Source organism: Chlamydotis macqueenii, unplaced genomic scaffold (assembly GCF_036417535.1).
Source record: "Chlamydotis macqueenii isolate bChlMac1 unplaced genomic scaffold, bChlMac1.mat HAP1_SCAFFOLD_185, whole genome shotgun sequence".
NCBI classification, from domain to species: Eukaryota; Metazoa; Chordata; class Aves; order Otidiformes; family Otididae; genus Chlamydotis; species Chlamydotis macqueenii.
In genome coordinates this window covers 352452-371065 of record NW_028239077.1, presented here as the reverse complement: position 1 = coordinate 371065, position 18614 = coordinate 352452, and the positions used below count along the sequence as shown (strand labels likewise).

Genomic DNA, 18614 nt, shown 5'->3' with positions numbered 1-18614 from the left:
CAATCTCTCTGCACGGTCACGCCTTCCTTCAGGCACATCCTCCTGCTCTGCTGTGGGGTGCTCCACGCGCTGCCGGACGACAGCCTGCCTGAGCGTGGTCATCACCACAGGCTGCAGGGAAACCTCTGCTCTGGCATCTGGAGTGCCCCCCCCAGCCCCCTTTTTCACTGACCTTGGCATCGGCAGGGCTGGTTCGCATTTTCTCTATCACAGCTTGCGCGCAGCATTTTTTACCTGCTCTAAAACGTTCATCGCAGAGGTGCTACCGGTGTTGCTGACAGTCTCGGCTTTGACCGGCAGCAAAGGGGTCTTGGAACTAGAAGTGGCTGTGTCCAGCGCGGAGGCAGCTCCCAGTGTCTTCTCACAGAACCCATCCCTGCAGCCCCTGCCCGGCCCTGCCGCCACAGCTAACATAACCTTGCCACGTAACCCCAATACGACAGCAATCAGCCCCAGGACAGAGACGTGGGCTTGAGAAATAGGGCAAGGGAGCCACAGGGAGGGACCCAGATGGAAAAACAATATCAATGGACTTCAGGCCATACAGGAGGGAGCACATGCTCCACATAAGCCCGAGAGCAATGCGGCGGTGTGGCGCAAAAACTAAACCTACCTGCACGCACTGGCAAACACAGGATGGGTGCTCGGCCCTGGGTGCGGAAAGACTACACCTCCCAGGATGCTCCGCGGAGCCATCATGGCGGAGCAGACGCCTCGTGCCTCAGGACTTCAGCTCCCGGCATGCTCTGCGAAGCCATAACGGCCAACCGCAAGCCCTGTACCCCAGGACTACAGTTCCCAGCATGCCGCACAAAGCAGCCGTTCCTGTGGGGCACACCGTTACCCCTGCGCCGAGCGCCACTGCAGAGCCTCGCAACCCCCAGCGCGGACGCTGGCAGCCCCCACCGCTGACCGCAGCACGCCGCAGCACGGCCGCGCCCCCGCCACTTCCTGTACCCGCACACAGACCGCGCCAGCCCGGCCGCTGCGCTCCTCGGGGCTTTTTCCGAGACCCGCCGGTCCATCGCCCGGCCCCGCTCACCTTCTCCATCGCTGCAGGCGCAGCCGCAGCCCGGCGGCGCTCGGGACCGCTCCACGCCCCCCGTGGCTCGCACTGGCCCCTCCACGGCCACCCGGGGCAGGGCAGGGCAGCACCAGCCCCTCCAGCAGCACCCACCCCTTTACAGGGAGGGGCCGTCTCCACCACCCTCACTGCCCGCACCTGGGGCTCCTCCAGCCCCAGCCCACAGCTGGAGCCCGGCAGGAACTGGGGGCCATCGCCTGACCCCCACACTGCATCACCTCCTCCCCTGGGCTCCTCACCTCCCATGGCCCCGGGCAAAGGGAGCAGAAACGCAGCCATGAAGTCAAAGGAGACAGCGAGTGTTTATTCAGTCACGCACATAAGTCCGAGCAGCGAGTCTGCTCTGGAGCTTGCAGCCTCCGATCCCCTCTCCGTGTCACTGGAACGACTGCCAAGTCATTCCAGGAGCCACGCTCGTTGGTTCGGCAGGGAACGTACGGTGGGTCGGCTGCGTCCTGGAGCGCCAGGCTGCTGGGCAGACTTGGAGGCTGCTAAAAACAAAGAGCAGGGCACGGAACACTACAAGAGAAGAGAAGAGAGGCAGCTTGCAAGACAGAGGGGCGTAGCGAGAAAGCACGAGGCAGGAAACAGGATAGCGAGAGAAGGATGGGGACAGAGAAGGACAGGGAGCCTGACAGAGGTGGGCAAAGAAGCAGTGGAGAGAGGAAGAGAGGCAGCAGAAAGAGGGAGAGGGAGCGGGACAGAGACCAGCAAAGAAGGATGGGGAGCAGGATGGAGATGCAGGAAAAACCTGAGCTGGGCAGTACGACAGGGAGGTAAAGACAACTAGGTGCAGGAAGCGAGACCGAGAGAGATGGAGAAAGCTAAAGCCATAACAAGAACAGGGCAGAGAGGGAGGAATGAAACAACAGTGAAACAACAGGGACAGGACGCCAGGACATCAAAGGTTGGACAGAAGAGGTGACAGCAAGGGGACAACACAAAACAAATCATACAGCTGCATGCTTAGAGGGCAGAGAGGGAAGAATTAAGAAATAGGGTCAAGGAGCCTGAAAAAAAGAGAGAGCTGGAAAAAAAACCAAACAGTGTAGCAATGCATACAGAAAGAACAGGGGCAGAATGGAAAATCAGGTGCATCGGGGAGCCAGAGACGGCAAGCTGGATAAAGGAGAAAAGCGACAGGCTAGAGGGCAGAGAGGGAGGAAATGGAAAACCAGAGACTGGGAGCTGGACAGAGAGAGAGGCAGAAATTAAATGGGCAAGTGCGACAGGCCACAGGGCAGAGAGGGAGCAATGGATAAATATGGACAGAGGACCAGGCAGAACACAATGTGAAATAATAGGAACACGACTGGCATACAGGGAAGAGGGAAGAATTAAAAAACGGGGACTGAGAAGCTAGACAGAGTGACATGGAGAAACAAAAAAATAACAGTGACGGCTTACCAGACAGATAGGGAGCCGCAGGCAGAGAGAGATGGAGGGGAAACAATCAAATAGCGTGCAGCTGCAAGACAGAGAATGTAGAATTTAAACTGAGCATTACAAGCAGGTGGGCTAGCTTTGTGGGTTTAGCCCCTAGCACCCATCGCTGTGCAGAAATTACAGAAATAAATACCTCTGCTCCGTGCGTAAGCCTGGCGTACTGCGCACTGGGTAAACAAACCCAGATTTGGGACAGCAAGAGGGATAGGGAGCAGGACAGAGAGATGGAATGGCAAAGGAAAAAATGCTGGGAGGCTGAACAAAGGCAAAGAGAAACAAAGACAGAAAGCAGGGCACGGGAACAGAAGCAAAACAAAATAGCGATGGCCTGCAGGACCGAGACGGAGAAATTAAAAAACAACCACGGGGAGCAGCACAGAATGACAGAGAGAGAATAAAGGAACAGAGAGCAGGACAGCTCTGGAGGAAAAATCAACTGTGATAGGCAGTGGGAGAGAGATACCAGAAAAGGAAAAAAACAGTGAGGGAAAGAGAAAGGAAAGAAGAGACACCCAGCTGAACAGGGGAATACAGTTAGAAAAGACAGGAGAGCAAACGGGACACAGAGAGAAAAACAGAAAATAAAGTAGGAGGAAGCAGGGCAACAGGACAAAACCAGGAAAAAATAGGAGTGAGATCTGGACAAAAAAGGGAAAAAAAAAACTGACCAAGGAAAAGAGACAGAAAGAGGGACAGGGAGATGGCAGAGAAAAGAAACAGCAGCAGCAGGATGGAGATGGGAAAAAACCATCAACCTTAGATTGTCAGGAGGACAGAGAAGAACATGAATACAAGCAATGGCCTGCAGGACCGAGACGGAGAAATTAGAAAACAACCACGGGGAGCAGCACAGAATGACAGAGAGAGAATAAAAGGACAGAGAGCAGGACAGCTCTGGAGGAAAAATCAACTGTGATAGGCAGTGGGAGAGAGATACCAGAAAAGGAAAAAAACAGTGAGGGAAAGAGAAAGGAAAGAAGAGACACCCAGCTGTACAGGGGAGCACAGTTAGAAAAGACAGGAGAGCAAACGGGACAGAGAAAGAAACAAACAGACAATAAAGTGGAAGGAAGCAGAGGAAAAGGACAAAAAGAGGAAAATAAATAGGAATAGGAGTGAGATCGGGACAAAATGGCGGGGGGGGAAACACTGACCAAGGAAAAGAGACAGAAAGAGGGACAAGGGAGAAGGCAGAGAAAAAAAATGGCAGCAGCCAGACGGAGATGGGGGTGGGAAAAAAACCTTGGATAGACAGCAGGACAGAGAAGAACATGAATATGAGCAAGGATCGGGACCTCATTGCACTCTATAGCTTCCTGAAGGCAGGTTGTGATGAACAGGGGTTTGGCCTCTTCTTCCAGGCAACAAGCAGGACCCGAGGAAATGGCCACAAGTTGTACCAGAGGAGGTTTAGATTGGACTTGAGGAAAAACTTTTTCTCTCAAAGAGTGGTAAGGCACTGGAACGGCCTGCCCAGGGAGGTGGTGGAGTCTCCGTCCCTGGCAGTGTTCAAGAGGCGGCTTGATGAGAAGCTACAGGATATGGTTTAGTAGCTGTGGCAGCAATGGCAGTGAGAAGACGGTTGGACTAGATGATCTTATAGGTCCCATCCAACCATGTGATTCTATGATTCTATGATTCTATGAAAGGGATATAGCAAGAAACGACAAGACAGGGAGCAAGACAGACAGAACAAAAAAGCATTGAAAGAGAGAGAGCATGCACTTGTGAGAGCCACAGGGGTTGGAGAGATAAAGATAGATCTCAAAAGAGCTACAAAGGCACATCAACTTAATAAAAAGGGCCAGGGAACAGCATGAAGGCCCAGAGACAGCAAGAGATGAACAGGACGGAGTGAGAGGCAGAATGGAAGAAAAACAGCAACACCAAGCAAGACAAAGGGATAAAGCAAGAAAGGGAAGAAACGAGAGAGACAGGAAGGCAGGGACTCAGAGCGGCACGTACAGGCACAGGGAGGAAACAAACGCCAGAAAACAGACCAGAGAAACTGCAAAGAAAAAAAGAGAAGGATGCAGAACGGCACAAAGGGAAATAAAAGGAAAAAACAGCGATGGGCTGCAGGACAGAGCCAGAGGGTGGAAAAAAGGAAGAGGAGAGGGGAGAACAAGAGCCCAGATAGAAAAAGAAAGGGTGCTGTACAAGAAGAGAGAGAAGGGGAAAGAGAAAGACTGAGAAAACAAAAAAAGAATAGAACAAGAAGAGAGATACAGGGAAGCCAAGAAAATCACAGCAGCGTGAGAAAGAAAAAGGGAAAGAGAGGCAGCTGGGGGAGGGCCAAGGAGGCCCTGGGATGGAGAGGAGGGGAGAAGGGGCCCCGAGGGCCCGGGACTCACCGCAGCTCTCGGCGCTCCAGGGAGGGTTTGCCAGTTCAGACCCTTCTTTCTCTGCTCTTCCCTTCCTCTTCTGTCACTCCAGTTGCTTGACTGTCCCCAACCTAAGAAAAGAGGGGGATGCGTTACAGCTCTTAGGAGACAAAGCTCCCTAGAAACGCAGCCTCGCTCACCCAGTACTTGACCGTGCCCCCTTTTTAAATTATGTGTACAGACCCTGCGGCGCTCTTTGGCGATCTAGCCTGCTGCGGCCTTCAAAACAGGATCTTCCTCACCCAGAGAGGCAGGCTGTCTCTTGCACGCAGCACAGGCAGCTGCCGGTCAGACGGCCTTCAGTTACGTCTTCCGGAATACCGATCCACAGTGACAGGTGGCTGCCTTCGTCCGACCGGACTGCGCACCAGCTTGCGGCTTTGCCACCCCCTTGCCCTTGAGAGAGTGGCTACCTGGAGCGGCTCCACAACCACTGCTGCCCAAAACAGCAGAGGAAAAGGCACTAAAAAGCAACGACAAAGAACAAAGACAAACTGTCAAGACACTAGGAATGACATCGACAGCCTAAAGCATCAGCCAGGCAGAGCTTGCAGCTGACCTTGTGCCGCGGTTTAACCCCAGCCAGCAACTGTGCTCGCTCACTGCCCCCGACCCTGTGGGATGGGGAGAGACTCAGAAAGGTCAACGTGACAACTCTTGGGTCTTGAGATAAAAACAGTTTAATATTAAGGAAAAAAACAACCACCACTGGTAAGGAAAAGCGGAACAAAAAAAAAAAATACAGCAAAAGAAAACCCAAGACATGCAAAACTGATACAAATGAACACACTTGTAAGTTTCTAATGAAAACATTTAGAGTGTTTTCATTTTAGAATGGAAACAATCTCCATAAAAGTTGGGGGTGGGGGCACTGGGTAAGTTGGGGAACACAGGCAGCACCCCAAGGATACCGAGACAGAGGGGTCATGGGGAGGCAGCGCCAAAAAGGGGGGCGTCGAACAGGGACACAAAACAAGAGTGCAGGGCACGCAACGGGCAAAACACAGGGGAAAAAAAACTCACAAGGGAGGAAAACCTCACACGGTGGGGGGGTGTTTTAGTGAAAAGCATTTGCAAGTGATACAGGGAATTAACGGTCTGCTAAATATTGCTTGATTTAGAAGACTGACTGTCTGCATACTGCTTGATTTAGGAGACTAACTGTCTGCTAGACAATGCCTAACAATCCTCTTTGCCTTGAAACTCACTTAAGCTTATCAGGGACTGGTACTTGTCAAGAAACTGGTATTCAGTCAAGGACTAATATGTCAAGCAAAGGACATGATAACAGGAGTCGTTCAGAAACTGCTGAAATCCCCAAGTGAAAGGAGAGCATGGGTGAATGACTGAAGTTCATCTAGAGGAAGATCAGACCCCTGAAGAAGTAAACGACCACCAGAGACAGATCTGAAATGCTAACGCAAGTGGTTTTTTAATAACCCCGCCTCGCTTATGCACATGTATGTCTGTATTGTGCAATCCTAGGAATGTGTGTACCTGCACCGGATACATTTTTGGTAAAATGTGCTGTCAGTGTGCGTGCTTTTGGAGAAGCAATCCCCCACGCACCCGGTGCCAAATAAACATGCCTGCTTTATAACTCTCTCCGAGTTGTAGAGTTTGATCCACGCGTCAGGAGGGCTGAGAAACACAGAGCGGGACAGTGGGGACGGATACGAGGGAGAGACGGACACGCAAGGACAAGGGGTACGTGTGGGAAGAAAGGTGCGTAAGGATGACCTATAGCAGGGAGTCCACGCAGGACAATCCACAGCACGTAACTCACCCGGCATAACCTGCACGAGATGACCCACACCGGACAATGGACCCACACTGCGTAATCCCCAGCGAGAACCCCTCCGTCTCCCACTGGGTCACACCAACTATCTCCAAATTGAGTGGCTTTTTTTTTTTTCCTTGTCCAGAATATTTTTTTTCCCATGGCCAGACTATGCTCCAGACCACACCTCATTTGATTTTTCCTGTGTCTGAATATTTAGTTAAAAGACTACAGAAGGAAAATCGCCCCATCCTTAACATTCACTTTAAAATCCATGCGGCAAGTCCCTTAGGAAAAATGCAGTCACGCATCGCAGACGTACCTTGTACCTGCAGACCGCTGCGGCTCCTTTCCATCCATCTCGTACTTTCATGGCCAAGGAAAGGGCGACCACGGTGAAACGCTGGCAGCAGACATTCAGCAGAGAGAGGGAAAAACCCCTTAGTTTGAAGCTAGGCAGGAATCTAACTCTTCCTTTTGGGGCGAGGTTTCTCAGGACTAAAACCACGTGAAGGACAGAGTATCTTGCAGCACCTTTGGTACAGCTGCTGATACCGGCCTTTAAAGCTTTTGCATTTTTCAGACACCCGGGCCTTTTTTTGACTCATTGGCAGCTTTAGTTTCACTCGAACCGCTGTCCTACATACAGGCAGGGGACAGACACAGATGCCTACATACATTTTCTCAACCCTAAGTACAGCCGAGATCTCCTCACCCTCTATGTGCCAAGTTGAATATTTGTTTGTTAAGGAGCACAGCAACACTTCTGTCCTCGTGAACTGCCTCCGAGCAGAGGAGGGCTCTGGGATTTCCTGGACGCCAGTGCTCCCGCTTTCACTGTCAACTCCGCACGGCCACCCACCGGAAAAAAGGCCTCAAAATAACGGACGTCAGACGATTGCTGCCACACCAAAAGTGCCAGCACTGAAAGCTCGTGCTGCTCCTCGCCGGCCCTTGCCAGCGCCTCTACAGGCCCACAAACATTATCCAGCCTAGAGACTGCATAAAAGGCAGACCGCCCCAGGCTGCAACACTCTTGCCCAGCGTACACTGACCAGTAACGTCTCCCCCTTCACCTTCCCGAGAGAGACTGTTCCCAGGGAGCCCTCTTCCTCCCATCAATTTACTACACCCTCCCTGCAGTTTTCAGCCTTGTTCCCTCCTCGGCTGTGGTCCCTCAACTTAGCTCTCAAACGGCCAGGAATCAGATTCCATCCTCAAAAGAACAACCCCATGCTAACTAAGATGGCGCTTCCTCGCCCAGCTCCTCATCACCATCTGCAAAAAAAAAAACCCCAAAAATAAAACCTACCAAACAGCACCGCCCTTCAACATCACACCACTTACCACCAATCTCTTCTATGGCACTCTCCTCCTCAAAAGCGCCGCAGTGCTCTGCTCACCGGCTCCACTCATTGCCAAGAAGTCCGACGCCGCAACTGCCGCTCGTGGTGCTTCAGATGCTGAGAGACGCAAAGCTCAACTTACTTTTTCTGGGGTGTAGGTAGAAAAAAATAGGTGTCATACCAAGCTAACTAGAAAAGTATGTCATTACATGCAATGACAACATTATCAAAAACCACCTGCTTTAGCTTCCTACAAGAAAACAAATGCTCCAGGCTTCATTTCTAGCAAGACCATGCATGCTATCTAACTTCTACCACAGCTACGTTCTGGACAGGGCTGAATGACAAATGTAGCAGAACGTGGTGGCTCGCACACGTGGCCGACAGAGGCACGGAGCTCCTGGCACTGCGTCCTGGTGTCTGCTCTGTCAGGGAGGGCTCAGATGGACCAGCCACTCCTTGCTGGCGGCACCTGCCTGTGATTCACTCCTCAGTCCCCTCCAGCAGCCATGCCCAGGCGGCCCCCTTTACAGCTGGAGGCCCCTCATACAGCAGGGCCAGGGCCAGGGCCAGGCCCACCCTCAGCCTCACTGGACCCATCTGGGGCTGCCCCACCTCCAGCCCCAGCTGGAGCCCATCAGGAGCAGGGGCCCTTGCCAAAGCCCCACAGCACATCACCCCCTTCCCTGTGCCTGTCCTCAGCCATCAGCTCTGCACCCAGGGGCTGCAAACACATCCAGGGGCACAGAGGACGTCACAGACAGTGAGATACAGAACAGAAAAAAAAAAACAGTGACAGTACGCAAGACAAAGAGATAGAGAAAGAAAGATAAGAAAAGAAAGAGAGAGATAGAAAGGCAGAGGCACAGGGCAGGCATGCAGAGGCGCAAAGAAAAGCAGGCCAGAAAACAGGCTGGAGAAATTAGTTGGGGGGAGAAGACGGATGCAGATCAGGACAAAGAGATGGAAAAGGCAAAAACAGCAATGGGCCGCAGGACAGAGACAGAGGACAAACAAAGGAAGGAAAGGGAGCAGAACAAAAGTGCAGGGATACAAAACAAAAGGAAGCGGTAGAACAAGAGATTTAAAGGGAGAGAGAAAGGGGGAAGAGCATACAAGAACAGACAGAAGAGGAGAGGTAGAAGGAAACAATAACAACAACAACAAATCACAGCAGCTTGGGAAAGGTAGGGGTCACGGGAGCGGCAGGGAAGGACAGGGACGCACAAGAGAGGAGGCAGAGCCCCAGGGGCCGGGGACTCACCACAGCTCTCACTCCCGGCACTGCTGGGAGAATCTGACAGGTCAGATGCTGCTTTCTGCTTCTCTCCTCTTCTGTAACTCCGACCACTTGGCTGTCCTCCACCTAAGAGAATACATGGGTGTCTTACAGCTCTTAGACAAAAAGCTTCCTAGACACGTAGCCACCCACCCACGCTCGCTCGCTCGCTCGCTCGCGCGCTATGTGGCCGTACCGTGCTTCAGGTTCCACGTACAGACTGTGCAGTGCGCACTGGCGGTCTGGCCTGCTGAAGAGTACAAAGAGGGATCCTTCCTCACCCGGAGAGGCAGGCTAGGCTCTCTCTGGCCTGCAGCGGGAGGCAGCTGCTGGCTGGCTGGCCTTTGGTTTCTTCTTCTTCTTTACCTTTCTGTGGCCTCTCCAGCTTCAGCTGCAGCAGCTCCTCTCCACAGGCAGTAAGCGCTCCATCCGTTCATTTTCGCTCCCGCACCGCCAGGAGAGCGCGGCCGGGCAGAGACAGCCCACACAAGCCTGAGGCGAGTGCAGTCAACAGCGTTCCCAAGGGAGGAACGGACAGCCACGGCCTCTGGGAGAGGGAAAGAAGAAGCAGCGACCGTTATTACCGCACGCGGCCCCTGGCCGGAGCGCCTGCTGCCGCAGGGGATTCTCCAGATACACTGAGGTCCCCCCTCGCAGCCTTCAGGGCAGGGCGTGGCCCGGTGCTACGGGACAGGCTTCAGGGGACGCGCCGGAGCGGCGGGCAGCTGCACGGGGCCGGGGGAGGCTCGGGGGGAGCTCTGGCGAGCTGGGGAGGTGCCCGGCGTCTCCGCCCGGGAGGGGGGGCCCCCTCCTGCCCCTCTTCCCTTCTCTCTGCTCTCGGGTCACTCCCCGGGGCTGCCCTCGCCCGGCTCGGCTCCGAGCGGGCGGCTTGAGGCTCCCCGGGCGGGCAGGAGACAGCGCTGCAGCCACGAAAGGGGCTCGCTCACCTCACGGGTGCCCTCGGTACTCACCCGTCACCGCCGCCGGGACCCGCCGGCCGCACACCGCCATGCTGCTCCCGGCCGCATGCGCAGTCCGAAGGCCGAACACAGTGCCTGCCGGGAGAAGGGCAGAGCACTGCGCATGCGCGACTCCCGAGCTGCAGTTCCCGCTTTCCGTCACCAGGTGGCAGCAGCCCCCCACCGCTCCGGGCCTGGGTGTTCAGCCGGACGAGCCACGGCCGGTTCCTCCTGACGTGCGGAAAACGGACTCCACAATCCGTAAGATTGTAAAGTAGGTATGCTTATTCAGCGCTGGGCAGCACAGGGGGGTAGTCCCACCAAAACCGTGCGCGCCTTACGTGGCAACTCACTTTAAATTTACACAACCAAATGTTACATATACATCAAGTTTCACAATACGCCTAGACATATGCATGACCTATCCCCGCTTCGTATTAAAATTAGTCCCAAGGGGTCATTTTCATAAACTCCTCCTGTCTGGGCTTGCGCAGTGCCTCCTGCTGGTGGTCGTCGGGGGTCGGGGGGATGAAGGCAGGTGACTCCTCTTCGTCACCGCTAGTAACCTTTTGTTCCTGCGCAAACTCAGTTATCCCTTGGCTTTCATTCAAGCTGCAGGGTCGGTTTTAGCTGGTTCTTGAAGCGACCCCCCTAGTCCTTACCGGGAACTGTCTTTCGTGAAGAATTGCAAGACTTTCTGCTTCAAATAGTTTGCACAATGGTTAGCAAATTATTAAGCAAGTAGTTAACAAAACATTAAGCACTATTTATCAACTTGATTCCTTAGGATGCACAGCAATAATTAATCAATGCCATATCTATTAAGATTTCTTTCACTCCTTCTCTCAGTCCCCCCTTTTCTAGAAAATTAGTAAATTCTTTTACTGCCAGCTATGTTCATCATTTGTAGATTTACCAGGATTACACAAACCTTAATCCACATTCTACCTTCTCAGTTTAAGCTTTAGGGGTCCCTGAACTTCAGAAGTCCAGAGTTTTTGTGGTGCCTTTTTTACCCTAGTGTGGTGTATCCAGGCATTCTGCTCTCTGATCTTGATTGCTGTAAAGGAGGTGAGGAGTACCTGGTATGGTCCTTCCCACTGTGGTTCCAAGGTTTTTTCTGCAAGAGACTTTACATATACATCATCTCCAGGTTGTATATCATGCACAGGTTCATCTAGACCTCTTCCCCGGGTCCCAATTACATGCTTTCCAATTTTATTGAGCTGTTTGCCCAATGCCACCACGTAGGAAGTCATAATTTCATCCCCAGCTTGCGTAGACATTCCCCTCTGTATTCCATAGGGTCGTCCATACAAAATTTCAAAGGGACTCAGTCCTTCCTTTGCCCTTGGTCTCGTTCCTATACGCAGAAGGGCTAAAGGGAGTGACTGAGGCCACGTTAAGTTTGCTTCTTGTCCCAATTTCACAATTTGCTGCTTGATTAAGTGATTCATTTTCTCTACTTGGCCACTCGACTGAGGGCGATACGGGGTATGAAGTTGCCAATCTATACCTAAATGGTGGCTGATTTGTTGCACTATTTTTGAGACAAAATGTGGTCCTCTGTCTGAGGATATGGTTGCTGGAACCCCAAAACGTGGTATTCTCTCTTGTACCAACACTTTAGTTACCTCCCGAGCCTTGGCTGTCCTAGTTGGGAACGCTTCTGGCCAACCTGAAAAGGTATCAGTTAATACCAGCAAATAGCGATACCCCCCTTTTCTTGGAAGTTCTGTAAAATCAACCTGCCATTGTTGTCCAGGCCCATTGCCCTTCCCAATCTGGCCCATTTCTGGTTTGGGAGTATTTTTTGGATTAGTCTGGAGGCAAAGGTCACACTGTTGAGTCACCTGTCTCACTGTGGTATATAAGTTTCTAGCCACGATTTCCCTTATCAAATGTTTATACAGAGCCTCTGTTCCCCAATGCCTTTTTCTATGTTCCTCCCGTATCAAGTGCCACAGTAAACAAGAGGGAATAATTAGTCTTCCCTGTGGGGTATAAGCCCACCCCTCTTCATTATATGACCCTTCCAAGTCTGTGATAAGTTTCTGATCTTCCTTGGTATATTCTGGCTTACCTTCTAGAGAGATTTGCCTATCAGGAATTAGAGCCCCTTCTATTCTCACCTTCATTTTGGCCGCTTGTTTTGCCTCTCTGTCCGCCAGTTCATTCCCTTTCTCCAAATCGGAGCTCACTCTCTGCTGTGCCTTAATATGCATAATTGCCACTTTCTCAGGGAGCTGGACAGCTTCTAGTAGCTTCAAAATTTCTTCTGCATGTTTGATATTTTTTCCCTGGGAGTTCAATAGTCCTCTTTCTTTCCAGATTGCTCCATGTGCGTGCACAACTCCGAAGGCATATTTTGAGTCCGTGTCAATGTTCACAGTTTTGCCCTGGGCCAACTCCAGGGCTCGGGTTAGGGCAATTATTTCTGCCTTCTGTGCGGAGGTGTTCATGGGCAAAGGCCCTGACTCTATTACCTGCTGGCTGGTAGTGATGGCATATCCCGCGTGTCGATTGCCATTTAAGACATAACTGCTCCCGTCTGTGAACCAGTTTTCCCCATTTTCCATGGGGCTATCCTTCAGGTCTGGGCGGCTTGCATATGTTGCTTCGATGGTTTCCAAACAGTCATGGTGCACTGGTTCTCCTGTGTTCCCACTGAGAAAAGAAGCTGGGTTGACAATGTTAGTGACCACGATTTCCACATCGTCCTGTTCTACTAATACAGCTTGATATCTCAGGAACCTTTGTGGAGAGAGCCAGTGCCCACCCTTTGCTTCCAGTACTGCTGATACTGTATGAGACACCAAAACAGTCATTTTCTGGCCCAGGGTAAACTTTCGGGCTTCCTGTATGTTCAGTATCACAGCTGCAACCGCCCGTAGGCATCCAGGCCAACCCTTTGCAGTGGCGTCTCACTGCTTAGAGAGATAGGCAACTGCCCGTCGATATGGACCCAGATCTTGCGCTAATATTCCCAGGGCAATACCCTGTTTCTCATGGGAGAAAAGAAGAAACGGCTTACTCACATCTGGGAGTCCTAAGGCCGGGGCCGACATCAACGCCTTTTTCAGTAGCTCAAAGGCTCGTTCGGTCTCTTTGTTCCACTCAAGGTGCTTCTGCTCAGTAGCTGTCAGAGCATACAGTGGTTTAACAAGCAGTCCATAATTATAGATCCACAATCGGCACCACCCGGTCATTCCCAGAAAAGTCCGTAACTCCTTTACTGTCTGAGGTCTCTGAGTCTGGCATATTGCCTCTTTGCGGGCCTGTCCCAAAGTTCTCTGCCCCGCACTAATTTCATAGCCCAAATAATTCACTTTACGTTGCATTACCTGGGCTTTCTTCTTGGAGAGACGGTATCCCTGGAGTCCCAAGAAATTCAACAGACTCACCGTCCATGCCATACAGTCTTCCTCTGTTTTCGTGGCAATCAGGATCTCATCTACATACTGCAACAATTTTCCTTCCCCAGATGGGGTTTCCCAGGATTCTAAGTCTTTTGCAAGCTGATTCCCAAAAATGGTAGGACTATTTTTAAATCCTTGTGGCAACACCGTCCAAGTGAGCTGGGTCTTCCGACCACTTTTAGGGTTTTCCCATTCGAACGCAAACAATTTTTGACTGGCTTCATGGAGAGGGAGGCAAAAGAAAGCATCCTTCAAATCTAAAACAGTAAACCAAATTAGTTCAGGTGTCAACACAGTCAGCAGGGTATATGGATTGGCCACTACTGGGTCGAGGTCCTCAGTTATCTTATTCACCGCCCGTAAGTCTTGGACCACCCTATATGACCCATCGGGTTTCCGAACAGGTAATATAGGGGTATTGAATTCTGACTCACACTCCCTTAATAGTCCTAACTGTAGAAATTTTTCTATCACCGGCCGGATTCCTTCTCTGTCTTCCTTCTTTAGGGGATATTGTTTAATTCTTACCGGTCGTCGGCCTTCCTTAACCTTAACTTCAACAGGTGGAGCACTTTTCGCCCTTCCAGGTACATCAGTAGCCCATACCCCCGGGTACACTTGGTTTAGGATTTCCTCATTAATTTTTCCTTCGGAGGGGAGACTGGTTAAGGTGAGACTCAATATCTGAATATATTGCTGATCTTTTACCTCCAGAGTAATTTCTCCTTTTTCAAATATAATTTTTGCTCCCAATTGTTCCAATACATCTCTCCCCAAAAGTGCTTTCGGGGAGTTGGGCATATATAAAAATTTGTGGATACCCCATTGTTTTCCCAATTTGTATTTTAGAGGCTTACAAAAATATGCCTTTTCACTTTGGCCAGTCGCTCCTTTTACCATGACATAATCATTTCCCAGGGGCATCAAAGCTTGATTCAGAACCGAATATGTTGCCCCTGTATCTACTAAGAATTCTACTTGTTGTTGTTTTTCCCCTAGCTTAATTATAACCAGTGGATCCGCTAGGGTAGACTCCCCAGGTTCCCGTCAGTCTTCTATCACATGAGCTATCCTCACATTCGCCGGGATCCTCCGGCCTTCTTTCTTGTTCCTTGGGCATTCCTTTTTCCAGCGGCCAAAGCCCTTGCACATTGCACACTGATCCTTTTCCAACCCCAACCAAGGCTGATTTCGCCTACCTCTCCACTCCCCATCTCCCCGAACGACAGCCACCAACCTTCTTTGTCCCTGCCGATACCCTTCTTCTCTATTACTGAACACTCTCCAAGCCTCATCCAGCAAGATCTCTAAATTCCTGCTTTCCGCAGGACGCAACTTTTGAAGCTTTCGTCTTATGTCCCCCGTAGACTGACCCAGGAACAGAGCAGAGAAACTAGTTGCTGTATCCCTACCTCAGACCCCGGGTCCAGCGGCGTGCTACGACGCATCACATCCCTCAGTCGATCCGGGAATTCAGATGGAGACTCGGAAGGACCTTGTTTAATTGCATATAAGGCTGACCAATTTATAGTCTTAGGGATTGCCCGTTCCATCCCCTTCGAAATCCACTCCTGATATTCCTGCAATCTTTCCATATGTACTGACCTGTTTACCTCCCATTTCGGGTCCTGGAGGGGGAAGCGTTCCTTAACATCTCCCCCGGTAACTTTATAATAATCCTCGGCTAGATTTCCTGCCGTTTTTAAAATCAACTGCTTCTCCGTTTCAGTCATGTATTCTAATAGCAGCTGTATGTCTTTCCAGTCCGGATTATGTTGTTTTACAATGAACTGGAAATGTTTAGCCACACTTACCGGATCGCTTCTGTAATCTTTAGCAATTTTTCTCCACTCTCCCAAGTCAGCGGTGGAGAAGGGTACTTTAGTTAACATTGTTCCGCCATCCGGCCCCACCGCCTCCCGGAGGGGTGCTTGTAAGATTGTCGGAGCAGATTTCTGTCTAGTACGGGAAGAGACAGGGCTATCAGGGGGATTCGATGTCCCTTCCGAGTCTGCGTCCTGGTCCTGTGATCGGGGGGGAGGTTTAAACAAATCACTTAAATCTTGTTCTGGAACCTGGCGTACTTTATCTGCTTTCGTACACCTCTGCCCAATGCTGCATGATGAACAGCACCTTTTTAACCTGCCCCCACCCCCCTTGTTCTCCCGTTCGAGTGCGAGTACCATAGGGTCCTGCGGGGATATCATCCCACAGTCCCTTTGCCACTCTGGGTGATTTCGTAGGGTAAAAAACATATCTGCATACGACACCTCGTCCCATTTCCCTTCTCTTCTAAGAAACAACATAAGCTGCAACAAAGTATTGTAATCCAACGTTCCATTGAACGGCCACTTGACTTCACCCTCTAACTTATACAATGGCCACCACTGATTGCAATATTTAATAAGAGTCTTTTTACTTTCCGTACCTCCACCCCCGGCAATATCTTTCCAGTGGGCGAGTATGCAGCCCAGGGGGCTTTTCCTTAATATTCCCCCTTGAGTGTTGCCCATTTTATATTTCCTCTGTGAGAGGGTCTCAAGGAATGATTCAAATTTAGACTAACTATTTCACTCCTCCACACCACACTTACAATCAATCACTCAACCACACTCTCTTAACCATACAGCACAGGGATCCCTCATTCATACCAGCCTTTTAAAGCAGCTGCAAAACGGTTGCAAGAACAAACTCACCTACTGATGTTAAACTATCTCCAAATCCGGGTTAAAGAGGCCCGCTTACCCTTCTCCTGCTTCTCATGTACCGATCATCAGCAGGTCCATCCTGGCTCCCAGCAATGGGATGCAGCGGTTACCTCGGACTCGCTCGATCTACCCCCAAGATCGCTAGCGGCCGCTCTATCGGTCAGCGAGTCCCCTTTGATGCTCCAAACTAACCTGGGTACCCAACCAACGGGGACTATGCTGCACGCCAGACGTCTCTGCGCGATTTACCAGCTGCCCCAGCCACGCGTACGACTTACAGGCCCCTACCATTAAACATACCGTTTGGTCCGCGGCTTCAGGAGGTCGTTGTCTGCTCCTGCGGTGAGCGGCTGGCAGCGGAGGCTCCTCCGAGGAAAGTGCTCGGGGCGCGCCTAGGGGCGTCCGCTCCGCAGTCGATCCCGCAGCCAAGCAGAGATCCTCCTGGCTGGCTCGCCAAACTGACGTGCGGAAAACGGACTCCACAATCTGTAAGATTGTAAAGTAGGTATGCTTATTCAGCGCTGGGCAGCACAGGGGGGTAGTCCCACCAAAACCGTGCGCGCCTTACGTGGCAACTCACGTTGGGGGTGGGGGGCACTGGGCAAGTTGGGGAACACAGGCAGCGCCCCCAGGATCCCAAGACAGAGGGGTCATGGGGAGGCAGCGCCAAAAAGGGGGGCGTCGAACAGGGACACAAAACAAGAGTGCAGGGCACGCAACGGGCAAAACACAGGGGAAAAAAAACTCACAAGGGAGGAAAACCTCACACGGTGGGGGGGTGTTTTAGTGAAAAGCATTTGCAAGTGATACAGGGAATTAACGGTCTGCTAAATATTGCTTGATTTAGAAGACTGACTGTCTGCATACTGCTTGATTTAGGAGACTAACTGTCTGCTAGACAATGCCTAACAATCCTCTTTGCCTTGAAACTCACTTAAGCTTATCAGGGACTGGTACTTGTCAAGAAACTGGTATTCAGTCAAGGACTAATATGTCAAGCAAAGGACATGATAACAGGAGTCGTTCAGAAACTGCTGAAATCCCCAAGTGAAAGGAGAGCATGGGTGAATGACTGAAGTTCATCTAGAGGAAGATCAGACCCCTGAAGAAGTAAACGACCACCAGAGACAGATCTGAAATGCTAACGCAAGTGGTTTTTTAATAACCCCGCCTCGCTTATGCACATGTATGTCTGTATTGTGCAATCCTAGGAATGTGTGTACCTGCACCGGATACATTTTTGGTAAAATGTGCTGTCAGTGTGCGTGCTTTTGGAGAAGCAATCCCCCACGCACCCGGTGCCAAATAAACATGCCTGCTTTATAACTCTCCCCGAGTTGTAGAGTTTGATCCACGCGTCAGGAGGGCTGAGAAACACAGAGCGGGACAGTGGGGACGGATACGAGGGAGAGACGGACACGCAAGGACAAGGGGTACGTGTGGGAAGAAAGGTGCGTAAGGATGACCTATAGCAGGGAGTCCACGCAGGACAATCCACAGCACGTAACTCACCCGGCATAACCTGCACGAGATGACCCACACCGGACAATGGACCCACACTGCGTAATCCCCAGCGAGAACCCCTCCGTCTCCCACTGGGTCACACCAACTATCTCCAAATTGAGTGGCTTTTTTTTTTTTCCTTGTCCAGAATATTTTTTTTCCCATGGCCAGACTATGCTCCAGACCACACCTCATTTGATTTTTCCTGTGTCTGAATATTTAGTTAAAAGACTACAGAAGGAAAATCGCCCCATCCTTAACATTCACTTTAAAATCCATGCGGCAAGTCCCTTAGGAAAAATGCAGTCACGCATCATAGACGTACCTTGTACTTGCAGACCGCTGCGGCTCCTTTCCATCCATCTCGTACTTTCATGGCCAAGGAAAGGGCGACCACGGTGAAACGCTGGCAGCAGACATTCAGCAGAGAGAGGGAAAAAACCTTCTCAGTTTAAGCTTTAGGGGTCCCTGAACTTCAGAAGTCCAGAGTTTTTGTGGTGCCTTTTTTACCCTAGTGTGGTGTATCCAGGCATTCTGCTCTCTGATCGTGATTGCTGTAAAGGAGGTGAGGAGTACCTGGTATGGTCCTTCCCACTGTGGTTCCAAGGTTTTTTCTGCAAGAGACTTTACATATACATCATCTCCAGGTTGTATATCATGCACAGGTTCATCTAGACCTCTTCCCCGGGTCCCAATTACATGCTTT

At 51.2% G+C, this 18614-nt stretch overlaps 1 long non-coding RNA gene across 3 annotated transcripts; it reads right to left on the bottom strand.

Moving 5' to 3' along the window:
- Positions 1-1362: 1362 nt before the first annotated feature.
- Positions 1363-9779, bottom strand: LOC147596090 (uncharacterized). Of its 3 annotated transcripts, none has more exons than XR_015261619.1 (4): positions 9686-9779; positions 5098-5377; positions 4885-4985; positions 1363-1603 (listed from the first exon to the last, which is right to left on the bottom strand). It is a non-coding gene; the product is annotated as an uncharacterized LOC147596090 (long non-coding RNA). The 3 variants fall into 3 exon arrangements; XR_015261620.1 differs by having other exon boundaries at positions 5157-5377; XR_015261621.1 differs by lacking the exon at positions 9686-9779 and adding an exon at positions 5474-5672.
- Between the last annotated feature and the right edge of the window lie 8835 nt (positions 9780-18614).